The sequence below is a fragment of the Octopus sinensis genome, linkage group LG1 (assembly GCF_006345805.1).
Source record: "Octopus sinensis linkage group LG1, ASM634580v1, whole genome shotgun sequence".
Classification (NCBI taxonomy): domain Eukaryota; kingdom Metazoa; phylum Mollusca; class Cephalopoda; order Octopoda; family Octopodidae; genus Octopus; species Octopus sinensis.
Genome location: NC_042997.1, coordinates 184178017 through 184192605, shown reverse-complemented (window position 1 = coordinate 184192605; position 14589 = coordinate 184178017). Strand labels below are relative to the sequence as shown.

General features: G+C 36.8%; 1 protein-coding gene across 2 annotated transcripts in view; it reads right to left on the bottom strand.

The window, feature by feature from the left end:
- LOC118765479 overlaps nucleotides 1-14589 on the bottom strand; it is a 94980-nt gene that overhangs the window by 1548 nt on the left and 78843 nt on the right. For both annotated transcript variants that reach the window (XM_036507691.1, XM_036507695.1), the window contains exon 2: nucleotides 1-280. This exon is cut by the window's left edge and continues 1548 nt beyond it. The gene's annotated coding sequence lies outside the window, so the exon portion shown is untranslated. The remainder of the gene's footprint in view (nucleotides 281-14589) is intronic.

Genomic DNA, 14589 nt, shown 5'->3' with positions numbered 1-14589 from the left:
AACGAAGAAAGTGAAGCTATGATCCTCAGAAATGAGCTTCTTACTGCTTACTTTTTTTCTGTTTTTTCCACCCCCCTTTTTTTATTTTTTACTGATATCGTTGTTGTTCAAGAAATTTAATGTAAATTCTTCATCACATCTAAATTCCAAAGGTTATTTTTTTATATACAATTTCTTCCTGTCGTTCTCGGTTCCACTGAAATATAATTGTATATGTTATAAGAGAACGTATGTATCAATTGTTACTCCAGACAGGTATTTCCATAGAAACCAGGTATAACTAAAAAAGAAAAAAGAAAAGAAAAGAAGTAAGTAAAAATGTAATAATTTCAAATTTATTATTTACAACATTTTAAAACTTCGAAATAAAATGTGTGTGCATGTGTGTGTGAGAGCAATAATTCTGTATGAGTATGTTGTGTTCAAATATGTATTTCGTTCTTGTTGATCATTTTTGCTACAATCTTAAGCTTTAAATAAAATTATACGGTCTTAAACTAATTTTGCAGGTAAATTTGAAAGGTTTATATTAATTTAGCATTAGAATTCTTCAAGTCGTGTAAAAATAGTTATTGTCTGTATCATTCGAAAGAGAAATAAATTCTGCATGAGGTGTAAAAGATGAAGATAATTTGTACGGTGTTAGTAACAAAATATTTTGTAAGAAATAGAACTTTTATCAACGGTCTTAAATTTATTTTCGCCAGTGTATATGAGTGTACGTGAGGAAGGGAACCTGTCCATTTAGTGATTTTTACAATAGAGAAATGGATAACGAAGTAAAAGAAAAACGAATCTTTTCTATCGAAATAAGAAACTACATTACGTTGATATTAGTTTTTAGAAATGTCTTTATCGGTGTTCTATCACATAAGTTAATATTAAAATATTATGTGAAATGAGGAAAGTGTCAACAATTAAATTCCGACTCGAAGAATAATCACTTCGTATACAAACATAAACTCAGAAGAAGAAGAAGAACACTAAGTCAAATTAATCGATCTTTGCACTTTAAACGTGACTAATTGTTATTTTATCGATCCCTGAGAGATTTTCATTCAGAACGACTGTATTCTACCACTTTACTGCTTTCTAATTCAAAATAGTGAATGTTTTATACCAATTTAAAACATTATTTACGGATATTTGTCCTCATTTTGTTTGTTGTTAACACATTTCGGCTGATATACCCTCCAGCCTTCATCAGGTGTCTTGGAGAAATTTTGAACCTGGGTTCTCATTCCTAAGGTATTTTTCGATGTTAGTATTATTATTATTATTATTATTATTATTACACGTCATTGATTGGTTAAAATTATTCAAGCACGACAACTTTAACACGAAATAGCTTCTAAAATACAAAATTTTGCCAAAAACGTTAAGAATAAACCGTGTTCTGCGTGACACATTCAACCAGTATCCGAAGTTTCAAGCTGTTTATTTACAAAAAAAATTAATTAAAAAATCTGTAACTGAGATTGAAGATCCCTTACTTGACATTCGAATGACTGAGAAGATAACGGTACTACATTAAAAAGCGACTGAACATCTCTCTCTCTCTCTCTCTCTCTCTCTCTCTCTCTTTCTTCACCAAACACATAAACTCATGCACATCTATGTATATGTTCATATCACTTTATAAATATTTTCTGGTATCAAAACTATAAAAGTAACAAATTTTACAAAATTAAGATCACACTAATTTGTTTCTGTCCATAAACAGTCCAGAACGCAAATAAATGTCAACGTTCATTAGCATACTGAGTAGAGCCACACTAAACTAAACAGACGATCTTTGAAACTCAAAATTGCAAGTGTTTATACTCTAGACCAATGTCTTTGAGAGCAGTATTAATGTATAACATTTAAGCTCCATCTCTCCCAAATCGAAATAATTTACTAATATCATTTTTTAAATACCGTAAATCCTCGAGTATAATCCGCATTTTTTCCCCAAAATTTAATGGTCAAAATCCCTAGTGCGTACTATATACGAGGTTAAAAATGAAAAATATTTTCTAAGCAATGTCCGAGTCCCTATTTGCTGTCCGGCAATATTTATTCAGACACATTTTGTGATGTCGGGCACGAAAATACCTTAAGCTAAACCTGAAAGCAATGAAAGCAATTCTTAGCGGGATTTCGTCCGTCTTCACGTTCTGAGTTCAAATTCCGTCGAGGTCGACTTTGCCTTTTATTCTTTCGAGGCCGATAAAATAAGTACCAATTGAGTACAGGAGTTGATGTAATTGACTTACATCTCCCCAAAGATTTGAAACCAGTAGTTTTAAGTATGCTACCAACACACATACAACATAATACTAGTGATAGAATCGTAATTTGACAATTTTAACAATGAAGGCGGTGAGCTGGCAGAAACGTTAGCACGCCGGCGAAATGCTTAGCGGTATTTCGTCTGCCGTTACGTTCTGAGTTCAAATTCCGCCGAGGTTGACTTTGCCTTTCATCCTTTCGGGTTCGATTAAATAAGTACCAGTTACGCACTGGGGTCGGTATAATCGACTTAATCCGTTTTTCTGTCCTTGTTTGTCCTCTCTGTGTGTAGCCCCTTGTGTGCAGTAAAGAAATAAGAATCGTAGCTTAACAATTTTATTCAAGCTGACGAAGGAGACTCTCTGTGATCGTTCGACTTGCCAGAATTAACACCCAAATATCTTTCAAACCATACGCTACATATCATCTTACAAAAAGACATTCAAAATGTTTTGGAAATTAAAAAAAATATATAATAGTTGTACGAAGTAGTTTTATGTAGTAAAGAAGAAGCATAAGAGAATTTAAAATGAGCATTACAAATTTAGTCCAGGATGTTGTATGTTTGTTGTAATATGGCCACTGTCTGCTCAACAACAGAAACAATAGCTCATCCATCCTTCATGAGTGATTTTTAGCACAAAATGTAGCTGAGCTTGTTAAATACACTTGCGTTATCCACTTTCAATTTCAGGCTGTAGGTATTTCTCTCCACTTTAATTAATGCGGTCGAATACGGTATTAATGTTCAAATAATCATTTGTTTTTTACGTCTCCTATAATAAACCAAAATTCCCTTCCACTGAGGCGATTTCTGTGTTAATTCTGGGAAATAGCTATAGTATATATACAAAGAGCTCCTTTGACGAATTACAGAAATACATCTTTGAAGTGAAACAAAAATTTATTGTTCTATATTGAGTTGTAGGTCTAACACGCTAACATGTTTAAGAACATCAACCCCGTTTTGAGTTTCTTTAAAGGAGTTAAATTTGTTGTTAGTATTTGGACTGGACCCCCAGTTTTACTCCCCTGCACACATTTTTGTGCACATTTTGGCCCAGCAGAGGTTTATAAATCGGCTGCGTCATTCCATCAGTACGAGAAAAATAACTGAAATACGGTCGTTGCCACTAGCTTTCGTTGCCTTATCAAATGATTTCAAAAATACATAGAAAGTTTTCCTGGTATTTCCCGAAAAAAAAGAACATAATTCATTATAAAACTGTTCTTTCGTTGAATTAGTCACACAATCCATGACTGGGTGTATCACGTGACATGGCGTGTTAAAACACGCCACTGCAGTATCAAAAGAAAAAAAACTCAAACAGTCGAATTTTGGTTTTCATAAAAACTTATTTTGTTGTACTAAACCCAATCATACCTCAAGTTAATCTATTTATACTGGTTTGTGCAAAATTAAACGAAAAGACAGTAAGTGCAGTTTTAGATCAAACTAGCAGCTATCGTTTCGCTTGTTTGTTTGATTTTAAGCAACTTTTCTAATGGTTTATATTCGTGGGTCATGGTGACCTGCGAATATGTAGCATACAAGTCGAACGATCACAGAGAGTCTCCTTCGTCAGCTTGAATAAAATTGTTAAGCTACGATTCTTATTTCTTTACTGCCCACAAGGGGCTACACAGAGAGAGGACAAACAAGGACAGACAAACGGATTAAGTCGATTTTATCGACCCTAGTGCGCAACTGGTACTTAAGAAGTTGTGACGCCTAGTATTTGTAGTGGCACTGGGTATTAATAGTGTTATTAATGTGTAGAGATAGTGAGGTGCAAGACAAATTTTTTATTATATATGCTTATATGCTGAGTTGATGTTATTATGAATCTAAAAACGACTAGACTCATATGTCAAATATGAAGGATGTTCTCAAAATTTTTGCTTATGGGGGAAGTAATAGCAGTAGTAGCGATGAGTGTTTACATCTATATCATACAGCGTCACAAATACAACCAATGTTGACGGTGAGCTGGCAGAAACGTTAGCGCAGCGGTATTTCGTCTGCTGTTACGTTCTGAGTTCAAATTCCGCCGAGGTCGACTTTGCCTTTCATCCTTTCGGGGTCGATAAATTAAGTACCAGTTACGCACTAGGGTCGATCGAATCGACTTAATCCGTTTGTCTGTCCTTGTTTGTCCCCTCTATGTTTAGCCCCTTGTGGGTAATAAAGAAATAGGTATTTCGTCTGCTGTTACGTTCTGAGTTCAAATTACGCCGAGGTCGACTTTGCCTTTCATCCTTTCGGGGTCGATAAATTAAGTACCAGTTACGCACTGGGGTCGATCGAATCGACTTAATCCGTTTGTCTGTCCTTGTTTGTCCCCTCTATGTTTAGCCCCTTGTGGGTAATAAAGAAATAGGTATTTCGTCTGCTGTTACGTTCTGAGTTCAAATTCCGCCGAGGTCGACTTTGCCTTTCATCCTTTCGGGGTGGATAAATTAAGTACCAGTTACGCACTGGGGTCGATCTAATCGACTTAATCCGTTTGTCTGTCCTTGTTTGTCCCCTCTATGTTTAGCCCCCTGTGGGCAATAAAGAAATAAAATACAACCAACGTCATAGTAATGGGATAGTGGGACAAATCAGCTGCTATATACACAAGAATTCAGGATAACAGGAGACTAACTAATTAATAAACCTTCACTCACTAACGTACACCTAACACTGACCCACAGACATATGTCTTCCCTATCTTTTCTGTCGTCACTGCAACTGTTGCAGCACCTATGAACTTGCAGAATTCGTACCAAAGGTATCCACCACATCACCACTTATTATAACTACCGTGTCTTATCTCTAACTCCGACTAAAAACTTCATTTAAACTTTTCTCCTCGAAAATACAAGGTGCTCAGGCTAAATTTGACAGTTTTTATGTTTCTTTTTTTTTTTTTCATACGTTCCGAGTTCAAATCCCGCTGAGGTCGACTTTGCCTTTTATCCTTTTCGAGGTCGATAAAATGAGTACCAGTTGTGCCTGTCGTAGAAATGATTATTGGTATCCAAATAAAATAGGTTCCATTTTGAAACTGCTTCGTAAATCAAATCCTGTTAAATTAAACTACCACTGATATCCACAAACTACCAAATAATCTTTAAAGACATACGTATTAGTGTTATTAGGTATAAGACTAATACCGTATTTTCAGGCATACAAGTTGAATTATTCCGACCAAAATTTACAGCTAAAAAATATATGGTCGACTTACACACCAAGACAACTTGGTAAAATGCAGCAGGATTTGGAAAGATAGTGACGATGTATGAATTTTTAAACTATATGTTTACACTATATACTCTGTCGACTAGTGTACCGGAAAATATGTTATGCGTTGCATAATATAATTAAAAGTAAGTTTATATTTGGTGATCCATGATGTTTTCCTCGTGATTTTTGTAGTCTCCCTTCTGAAAACGCTAGTGCATTACTATCGAACGGGAAATTACTTTTTATTAATGACACCAACAAAACATTCTGTTTTGTAATTGCCTCGTAAATAAGATCCAGTTAAATGAAACCACCTCAAGTATACATAAACTGCCAAGAGTTATCTTTGAAGACATAGGAGTGTAATTAGACACTGGACAAATGTAAATTTTTTATGTTTCTTTTGCTTTTTTACAATGATTTATGGCTAGATGTCAGATTAATTGATCTACAATTTATCTCTCCCCAGAGCTTCATAATCTCACAAATATACCTGCGCCTATGTATTTCTATGGAAATTTGTAATTTTTCTTCAAAGTCTACCGGGAGTTTATATGCAATTTTTGTCTTTGTCGCTCTATCACATCTTTCCTTTTCACAAAGCAAGAACATCAGCTTACTGTAGTTTTCAAGCCATTACATTCATTTGGATGTGTTTTACTCGAACAGATCGACCTCAAGACTATTTATCTGTTGTTTTCATTGATCTAATCTTCCAAATAATTTTACAATTCACACCAGAGCCAGATTCCGATTCTCGCAACACAATTTTGCTGTGAAACTATCTTCAGGCAGTCTTTGCTTTTGTCAGTTTTCATTGATATAAACTTCTAAATAATCTTCCAGTTTTTCAACACTTTTCTGTGAAACAGTCTTCAGGCAGGCTTTGCGGTTCTTCCAACAACACACTAACTTTTTGGTCCCTCCATACTCCCTTGCCGCAATACCGTTTTGCTCGAAGAGACAGCAACTGCAACAAATTTCAGTTTTCATTCTTTTATGTAATGAAACCATAGTAATAAAATATTTTCGGCAAAAACATTTAGAAACTGAATCGATAAAAGCTGAACATCTACAAATGTAATGGACAAATAGGTTTGCAGCTGGCCAAGTGGGTTAGTGGTGTCATTGGCTACATATTTTATCTTTTACTTGTTTCAGTCGATTGTGGTCATGCTGGGGTAGTGCCTTGAAGGGTTTTAGTCGAACAGATCGACCCCAGGACTTTTTTGAAGCCTAGTACTTATTCTATCGGTCTCTTTCGCCGAAATGATAAGGTACGGGAACGAAAACACACCAGCACCGGTAATCAAGCTGGGGAGGACAAATACACACACACACACACACACACACACACACACACGACAGGCTTTTATCAGTTTCCGTCTACCACGTCCATTCACAAGGCTTTGGTCGGTCCAAGGCTATAATAGAAGGCACTTGCCCAAGGTGCCACGCAATGGGATCGAACCTGGAACCATGTGGTTGGGAAGCAAGCTTCTTACCACACAACCATGCCTGCGTCTATAAAAACTCATGCAGCCTTCGGATTAAATTACTAATACAAAAGTGGAGTGTAAGGATAAGTGCGATATAATTAAGTACTTAGCAAAAGACCTACAATCGTGTTCTGCTATAAAATATAGGATGCGTATATTATATTCGTCAGTTATAACAACTCTCAGATAGCCATTTATAAGTACAGTTTACTTGTATGTTTTCTAGATGCTGCCCCGGCGCGTTTTACTACAATGCATGGTGCATAACAATCATCAGTTAGAACATCCCCAGGACAGCCAATATATGAACATTAGTAGAGCCTATCGTATATGTATGTATATATATATAATATATATATATATATATATATATATAATATATAATACAAAATGGGACAAGAACGCAAAACATCCGAAAACTAGGTGATACAAAAAGGGACAACAAAACATCCGGATAGACGATACAAAAAAACAAGGACGGGTCATTCGAAGCCTTTTATCCTCAGTCAAAAACCGGATCATTCTCGCAATTTCGGCTGATTAATCTTGAGATTGCTCCAATCTGGCCAGCCCCAAGGAAAATCTAAGCTAAGAGCATTAGATTCCTTGGAAAATAGCATCGAATGTATACGAAAACAAGAACGGAAAAACAGACGATGTTACACGAATATTAATACAAAAATACAATAATAATTATAATAATAATAATAATAACTTTCGACTGGGGATATATATATATAGGAGAGTAACTTATACAAAGGTACAGATTTAACAGAATTTGAACTAAGAAGTTTACGCTCAAATTGTATCTTAACTTAACCTGTACACATAGCATTTTAGCCAATTAATGGAATACAATTTATGATATATGTGCGTATTTACTCGCGCGTGAGTGTTATTATGTACTCTCTTTCGTGAGGTGTATGAGGCATCATATCCTACTTTGGCTCATGTGAAGAATAGGAATGGTGTTTTATTGAGGGAGCCCAAAGACATCTTAAAACGATGGGAGGAACATTTCATTTCTATCAACAATTGCTGGTCCAGCAATTGTTGATAGAAAAAAGTATTGATATGATTCCACAGAATGCACCCATTGAGTGCTTAGATGACACCCCTTCAGCAGAGGAAACAGTAAAAGCAGTATCAAAGCTGGACAATGGCAAAGCACCGGGAGTTGATAGTCTGCATGTAGAACTATTTAAATTTAGTGGGTACGACATGCTAGAAATGCTGACAGCATTAATACAGAAGATACGGAAAAGGGAAGTTATGCTAAAAGATTGGAAGGATGCAGTCATGGGAGTTGTCGTTCAAGAGTAAGGGACAAAAGGATGAATGCAGTAACTTTCGTAGTATTTGCCTGCTTGCTACAGTCGGCAAAGTTTTATCACGAATAATGTTGAACCGGCTGCAGATATATGAGGCTAATGAGATTTTTCCTGAATCACAGAGTGGATTCAGAAATGGTAGGGGTTCTGTTGACATGACCTTCTCTGCACGGCAGTTACAAGAAAAGTGTGTGGGACAGCAAACAGGACTTTATCAGGTATTCATTGATCTTACTAACGCTTTTGGCTCTGTCAATCGAACTGTCTTGTGGAAGATCTTGAGGAGACCTGGATGCCCAGTAAAGTTTCTCACTATTCTGAAACAGTTTCATGATGGCATGGGAGTAAGGACCAGCAGCGGTGGAAAGCTCTCGAAGCTTAACTCTGTCATCAATGGGGTAAAACAAGGTGACATACTAGTACCCACTCTCTTCACCCTCTATTTACCATAGTTTTTCAATTGGCTTTCAAAGGCTCCTATGAAGGCAGATATATTAGATATCGCACAGCAGGAAAAATCTTTAACATCAGAAGACTGTCAGCTAAGTCAGGGACGTCTTCAACTCTTACTAGAGACCTCCTCTATGCAGATGATTGTGATATTATCACTCATACTGAGGAGGACATGCAAAATCTTACGAATGCAATGGCTTGTGAGGCACTTGGCTTAACCATAAATCATAAATTTACCATCCAAGGTCAAATGGGTTAGCGGAGAGATTCGTCGACACATTCAAGAGAGCCTTAAGGAAGACCAGACGGAAAATCCTTGTAGATACAAATATGACAAAGTTTTTGCAAGTGTATAGAATAACACCGAATCCAAATGCAGAGTCGGGTAGGCTACCCGCAGATTTGATATTTTCCAGAAAAATTCGTTCTAGTTTTGACAAATGGTTGCCGAGCAGGAAACAGAAAATAGAAAATTCGGAAAGAAAAACAAAATTTTTAACACAGGTGACAAAGTGTATTTTAAAATATATAGTAACGGAAAACAGGATTGGGAATAAGGAAGTATAACTGGACGTCTGGGTAACGTGATGTGCATGGTAAAAGGACCAAAATATGAACACAGAAGGTATTTAAACCAATTAAAAAAAAGATATACTAAAACCCAAAAGAGGCGAGAAGAACAAATGGATTTATGGTATGATTTGTTCGAGGTCCCAGAACCATAAGCAAAAGCAGAACCGACACGTGGGTCGAACAGGAAAAAAAAACCTACAGAAATGATGGAAATTAACGCTAAGAGAAAAAGATATGCCAGCTTCTCACCGAGGAAATAAAATTGATAAATTCAGGTATAAAAAACTCAAAAGGGGGCGGTGTTGTTTCGACGTCCCCAGACGATGATGTAGGCTAGCCCAATACGTAGATATAGAGGGAGAAGTCTAGACGTCGAGGAGTTGAGTAGAGGACATCCGAACGTGCCATATAACAGGAGGCAAAAATGAATTAGAAAGAGAATGGAGAATGCAAAGATCTAGAGAAAGATGAGAAAAAGTGACAGGAAGGATAGATGTTCTAACAAACATTAATGAACGTGATGATCTGTGATGAATGTGGAAAGATTTATCTTAATAAGTCTGGGCTAAAGAGCCATACGAAGCACAACCGCACATTGATTACAGATGGACAGATGATTTCGAATGCATACTCTGTCATAAAGTATGCAGATCAAAAGGTGGCTTGAAAAGACATAGTAAAGTTCATGGAACTGTAAACCAAACAATCACCAAGTTTTCTTGCACTAATTGTCAAAAACCATGGATGTCTTTGGCAGGCCTCAAAAGCCATATTCGTGTAGCTCATCGATGATACAGGGCATAAAGATATCAGGCAACCATCATATGTATATATATATATATATATATATATATATAAATGAAAGAATGGAGTCGAACGACGATTTAACAAAATTCCTTTATTCTCGACATATGTTTCGCAGACTGCATAGTGATAATGGACTCCGTGTGGGCAGTCATCTAAAAGCTTTTGTTCATCATGATGCTGACATAAGTTCCTTGTTTTCCTGATGAGAAGGCGGCATAATGCACCCTTTATTCCTTCGGAATTGAGAATACGCAGTCTTCGAAACATATGTCGAGAATAAAGGAATTTTGTTAAATCGTCGTTCGACTCCATTCTTTCATTTATTTATAGTAAAATAACACACAAATTTCCACACGAAAGCACGTGATTTCTGCCCTTGGCATGTAGCTTCAACCGTGATTTCTGACGTAAATTTGCTACCCGGGTATCGGTTAACCGAATTATCCATACTAGGATAATTCCTTTAACTACTTATATATATATATATATATATAATATAATATATATATATTTTAATAATAATAATATAGGGTAAGATTATTAATACTAATAATTTTACCAACTATTTTAGGTAAATTATACAAAATATTCTATAATTATAAAAATAATTTTATTAAGACAAACAAAAAAGCGATTAGAATGACCGTTAAATAAAGAGGGGAAAAAAACCCGAAGGGGAGAAAGTAAAAGACCTTCATAGAATTCGCGTATGCGCGCAAGCACATACATACACATGCGTGCACACACACCCACGTACATGTGCTTATATGCATATGCTCACTCACACTCGCGTGAAACACATACATGCACACCTACACACACGCCTATATGTGCACACATATATGCAACCATACACATGTACATATCCGCACACACACGTGCACATACCCATACGCTCACAATTATATTCTTATACACGTCTATAATACGCATATGCTATATATGCATATTCTCACTCACACTCGCGTGAAACATATACATGCAACCCCCCCCCCCATACACACACCTATATGTATACATATATATGCAACCATACACATGTACACATATACATACTCGCACACACGCACACACACACACACACACACACACACAAACACGCTCACACACACAAACACACACGTGTGTATATATGTGATTGTAATTTGTCTTTAATCTTTTAATCTTTGTATACCCATACGCACACAAATATGTTCATATACACGTCTATATACTCAAACGCACAAAAAATACAGGGTGAAATGTAATATACAGAAAAAAATATGTAAAACTATATAAAGCAATAAAAATATATAAAATATGTAAAAAAATATATGTAAATAAATATATATAAAAAATAGAGAGAGATAAATTTGTTTGTACGTGGACACAATATAAAAAGCAGGTTCTATCTGTGATTTTGTGGGGACCAAAAACGTAACAAATATTTAACCATGTGTGGACATGACCCAAAAAGTTGGAGTTTTATTATGGCAACCGAATAATTGTCACATATTATATTACAGATAAATTCCTCTATTTACATAATATCGAGGTCTCATTCATTCTTTTGTTGTCATACTATTACTATTAATATATAATGTGTGTGCGTATGTGTGTGTGCGTGCGTGTGTGCAAGATATATATATATATATATATATATATATATATATATATATATATACTCTATATCAGGCGTAGGAGTGGCTGTGTGGTAAGTAGCTTGCTTACCAACCACATGGTTCCGAGTTCAGTCCCACTGCGTGGCATCTTGGGCAAGTGTCTTCTGCTATAGCCCCGGACCTACCAATGCCTTGTGAGTGGATTTGGTAGACGGAAACTAAAAGAAGCCTGTCGTATATATATATATATATATATGTATGTGTGTGTTTGCTTGACAACCGATGCTGGTATGCTTACGTCCCCGTCACTTAGCGGTTCGGCAAAAGAGACCGATAGAATAAGTACTGGGATTACAAAGAATAAGTCCCGGGGTCGATTTTCTCGACTAAAGGCGGTGCTCCAGCATGGCCGCAGTCAAATGACTGAAACAAGTAAAAGAGTAAAAGAGTAAAGAGTATATATATATATATATATATATATATATATATATATATATAATATATATACTCTATATCAGGCGTAGAAGTGGATGTGTGGTAAGTAGCTTGCTTACGAACCACATGGTTCCGGATTCAGTCCCACTGCGTGGCACCTTGGGCAAGTGTCTTCTACTATAGCCTCAGGCCAACCAAAGCCTTGCGAGTGGATTTGGTAGACGGAAACTGAAAGAATCCCGTCGTATGTATGCATATATACATATATGTGGGTGGGGGTTGTGTGTCCGTGTTTGTCTCCCCAACATCGCTTGACAACCGATGCTCGTGTGTTTGCGTCCCCGTAGCGGTTCGGCAAAAGAGACCGATAGAATAAGTACTAGGCTTACAAAGAATAAGTCGACTAAAGGCGGTGCTCCAGCATGGCTACAGTCAAATGACTGAAGCAAGTAAAAGAGTAAAAGAGTAAGAGTATCAAACTGACTACTCCTAATGTCTTCTTTCCTCCCTGAGGAAAAGAGATTCATATGACAATATTTATGACCATATTTATGACAATATTTATGACAATATTTATGACCAATATTTATGACCATGAGCTGTCAACTCACTTTTGTCCTTTATTCTAAACAGACACAGTCCTCTAATCTTAAATTTAGTAGTTGATAAAGAGATAAATGAATTAGAAATTTATTACAATCCTTAACAAACTACGACCGAATGGGCTTCATGCGCTTTTTGGAAGTGTAGTCTATTCTTAGCTACAGTAGCGACAACATGAAATTCTTCCATCTTCTTGCTCTGTTAAAGTATTTGAGAAAAATTATATTAATGAGTCCAACTAGTTAAAATTCTATTTATTTATTTGTGCAGCTGGTGATGGCACCGCATTTAAATTGATGTAATCATTGCATTGTTCAATTAAATAGAGCCGCTTGAAATAGTCGTACTGCTTCACTACTTGATATCCTGTTGCTTATATTGTGCGTGTGTGTTTCATCTGGAATTTGAAAGAGAAATGATTGTTTGCTAAATTATCAAAACACGCCACAGAGAATAAATTATCAGTGACTCACTGCTGAGAATGAATGCTCAGTAAAATTCTGAGTCTATATACTCAGTATTCTACCGAAAGAAAATATTCCGTTAATCGCAACAACACATAATATTTAGTAGAATATTTTAATGGCTAAATATTCAGCAGAACCCTTTAGAGTAAATACTCAGAACAACACTTCAGAATTCAAATACACAGAGGAATACGTCAGAAGGTAAACATTCAGTAAACTCGATACCTCACAAGACGATTGTCATTTGGGTATAGATACTTAGTAGATACTTATAAGTACTTAGTGAAGGCGCATTACTCAGTGGTCAGAGCGTCGAGCTTACGATCGTGAGGTTGTGAGTTCAAAACCCGGACCAGGCTGCGTGTTGTGTTCTTGAGCAAGACACTTTATTTTATGTTGCTCCAGTTCACTCAGCTGTAGAAATGAGTTGCAACGTCACAGGTGCCAAGCTGTATCGGCCGTTGCCTTTCCCTTGGATAACACTGGTGGCATGGAGAAGGGAGGCCTGTGTGCATGGGCGACTGTTGGTCTTCCATAAACAACCTTGCCCGGACTTGTGCCTGGGAGGGTAACTTTCTAGGTGCAATCCCACGGTCAGTCATGACCGAAGGGCGTCTCAACTTAGTAGAACATTAGAGAGTATGGAAGCACTCCGTCGGTTACGACGACGAGGGTTCCGGTTGATCCGATCAACGGAACAGCCTGCTCGTGAAATTAACGTGTAAGTGGCTGAGCACTCCACAGACACGAGTACCCTTAACGTAGTTCTCGGGGATATTCAGCGTGACACAGAGAGTGACAAGGCCGGCCCTTTGAAATACAGGTACAACAGAAACAGGAAGTAAGAGTGAGAGAAAGTTGTGGTGAAAGAGTACAGCAGGGATCACCACCATCCCTGCCGGAGCCTCGTGGCGCTTTTAGGTGTTTTCGCTCAATAAACACTCACAACACCCGGTCTGGGAATCGAAACCGCGATCCTACGACCGCGAGTCCGCTGCCCTAACCACTGGGCCATTGCGCCTCCACATTAGAGAGTATAAATACTTGATAGGACAACACAAAGATGAAATACTAAACGTAAGATAGCTGGAGAATGGGTAAATAGAAGGAAACATCATACAAGTATGAACATTCTAATGACGTATTTCTAATAGTTATTAGGTCAATTTAATTTGCTCTCCTGAACGATAAAATAGATTTCCAAAAAAACCACTTCGTTAACACTAGTTAAAATGCTCGGGCCAAAATAACCGTTGTTCATGCTACTGTCATTGTTTTTTTTTCTCCAGGTCAAGTATAACGAAGCAGATTTACGAG